The sequence below is a fragment of the Echinops telfairi genome, unplaced genomic scaffold (genome assembly GCF_000313985.2).
Source record: "Echinops telfairi isolate 266 unplaced genomic scaffold, ASM31398v2 ScPeMD7_7424;HRSCAF=8462, whole genome shotgun sequence".
NCBI classification, from domain to species: Eukaryota; Metazoa; Chordata; class Mammalia; order Afrosoricida; family Tenrecidae; genus Echinops; species Echinops telfairi.
Genome location: NW_022111324.1, coordinates 41858211 through 41860889, shown reverse-complemented (window position 1 = coordinate 41860889; position 2679 = coordinate 41858211). Strand labels below are relative to the sequence as shown.

The following is a 2679-nucleotide window of genomic DNA, read 5'->3' as shown; positions in this document are numbered from 1 at the left end:
CTAAATGACATTGCCAAAGAGCTGCATGGACCTCATAATGTTCTCATCCTTTTGACAAGACTCAATGAACTCCTCCATGGTCACCACACCATCCTTGTTCCTATCCATCTTCTGAAAGAAGCTCTCCACATGTTCCCTGGGGGCCTTTTCCCACAGTGCATAGTACGTGGATTTGCCCATCATGTCATAGATGGACTTCATGATGTCCAGCATTTCCTCCTTGGTGATGCAACTGTCTTCATTGAGGTCATACAAGTCGAAGGCCCAGTTTAGCCCGTCATCTATGGTTCCCCGAAGAATCACCGACAAAACAGCCACGAAGCCCTCAAAACTGAAAGTGACATGGGTACTGGGATCTCCTTGAGGAAAGAACTGGGAGTAAATCTGCTTCAAGTTCTCCACATTGACAATTCCGCTAGACATTTGTTCTTGAAGCCCTGCTTCAGAACCTGCAATTTCTTTCCTGTGAACTTGGTTTACTCCTGTAGCTGCTCCAGACTCTTGGGATGGTGGCACATGGGACAGTTCAAACTCATCCTCCACTGCCTTCAAAGAGACCAAACTGCTCCAGGACCTTGACAAATAGCCCAAGGACCACGAGCACAGTGACCATCTCCAGCCCTTCCAGGTTCATGGTGGACCCCGGGGTATGACCCCCACCAGGCTGAGGCTCAGACACCAGCCCACTGGCTTCACAGCACCTCCCGTCCAGAGTCGGACCATCAGGCTCCCTCCACCTCACTGCCCTGGCTCTCCTCCCATTAAGATAGTCTCTTAAAGTTTCATGGAGGCTGTGAATAGATATTAGATTGTTTGATTAGTGTAGGATGTCTTTGTTACTCATGGTACAGCACATAGCTCAACATTAGCACAATTGCATTTGTTCTTTCCCAAAGTCACATGGAGGTCGCGTTGTTGGGTTTCCATGGATGCCTGCATATAGAGTGGGTTGCATTACAGGACAGAAGCTTTGAGTTTATCAAATCCAAATAACATATGATGAGGAATATTTGTCTTTTGCTCTTAGACAGAGATGCTATCCCTAAGAGGAGGAAGAGGCTTCAGTTAGTTTGTAGAACAATAGAATTAAAAGATAATGGACTTCTACCATTAAATACTTGAAGCCCTTCCCTCTCATCCAAGATATTAATCACATGAGCATTTTGCTCTAATGGATGCCCAGTTTCTTTCTTATAAGTCTATTTGCTTTACAAATATCCTGGCAAAGATAGTCTGGAACAAAGCATAGTCAGTGCCGTTACTCTCAAGGATGAAGAAAAATAAAAGACCGCTGTAGGACTGACTTCCAAATGTCTGACCTTTTTGGGGTGGTCTTACTTGAATCCCCAGAGCATTCAGCCTGGCTTTATCTGAGTGTCAAAAGTGCTCTTAGTCCTCTGCGCACTCCAGAATCTGTTCTGTTACTGCCAAGCGTGCTTGAGTGTTTGTTCCTCTATGCATATATAACCTAGTGTTTGACCAAAGATCTAATGTGCTCCTTATGCTGATTTCTAGAGCATCTTGTCATTGTGATCATGTTCCACAAACATTGTATCCACCAACTTTATTTTTTTCTTCCTCTGCTTAGTGATATTCCCGATCTTTAATTGTGTACTGCAGTTTGGAAAATCTCTCTAGATGGAATGTCAGGGAGATTGTGGTATTATTTTAGTGTATTTCTCTTGGTGACTACAGACCTGCTTTAAATTTAGCTTATTGCCCATTGTTTGGAAACAGTCTTCAAAAACTATATTTTATGCAAATTCATGTTTATGATGAGCTGGCTAGTTTTGTATCTGTCACTGCCTCATGGCTAAAAGTGGAAGTTGCTTACTGTTTCCTACACTATCAGACTCTACTTATGCTAAAGCCAGAGATCGTATTTTTTCTGCTGTACATTTTTGTGTGTGGACATTTTATGTCTTTTGCTCTCCATATGTTTGGGTCCCTGAGTGATGCAAGTGGTTTGTACTTGACTATTGGCAAAATTGACAATTAGGTTCAAATTATTGTGTTGAAACTTTTAAAGGATTGTATATTGACTTGCAATGTAGGACTGTTCTAAGGTTGATATTCTAACATTAGAATGGGAGGTCAGATGCTTAGAGATATTCTCCCTGAAGGCATCTGGTCCACTGTAGGTGGGGCTCACACCCTACTGATAAGGATAGTAATTATTTCCATGGAAAGCCAGAGAAGTGGTCAAACCTGCTTGGTTAGGCTGCCATCCTGAATCTAGGATCTGCCCATCTTGTCACATGTGTACTCCAGTCCCTCCCTTTCTTATTGTGTGTACAGTATATCCCTAGATCGCCCCCCCCCATTGCTGTATTACCCATAGTACAACCCCTTCCTGTGAAGTATGCCTTTACCTGTAATTAGGGGGCTTGCACGTCCCCAAAAGATATATAAGCCTTGGTTAGCAATAAATCTCTCTCGCTCTCTCCTGCCCTGTACCACCAAGAGAAGCTGAGGTGAGCATGCTACTATGAAATGTGTCTGACTCCATTATTTCAATCTCTCTATTATTTCTCATATTCCCTATGACTTTACTATAATCTTTACTTATTCTCGCTGTACAATTGCACCTACGGGACCTGTGATGATTTGTAAGGGGCTGGCTACCCTGACATTCTTTCTTCTTGAATTCCTTGATATCTGCTCCCAATGATCTCCTCC

At 43.0% G+C, this 2679-nt stretch overlaps 1 pseudogene; it reads right to left on the bottom strand.

Annotated features, from left to right (window-relative positions):
- Positions 1–634, bottom strand: LOC101653743 (annotated as a pseudogene).
- Positions 635–2679: the final 2045 nt, after the last annotated feature.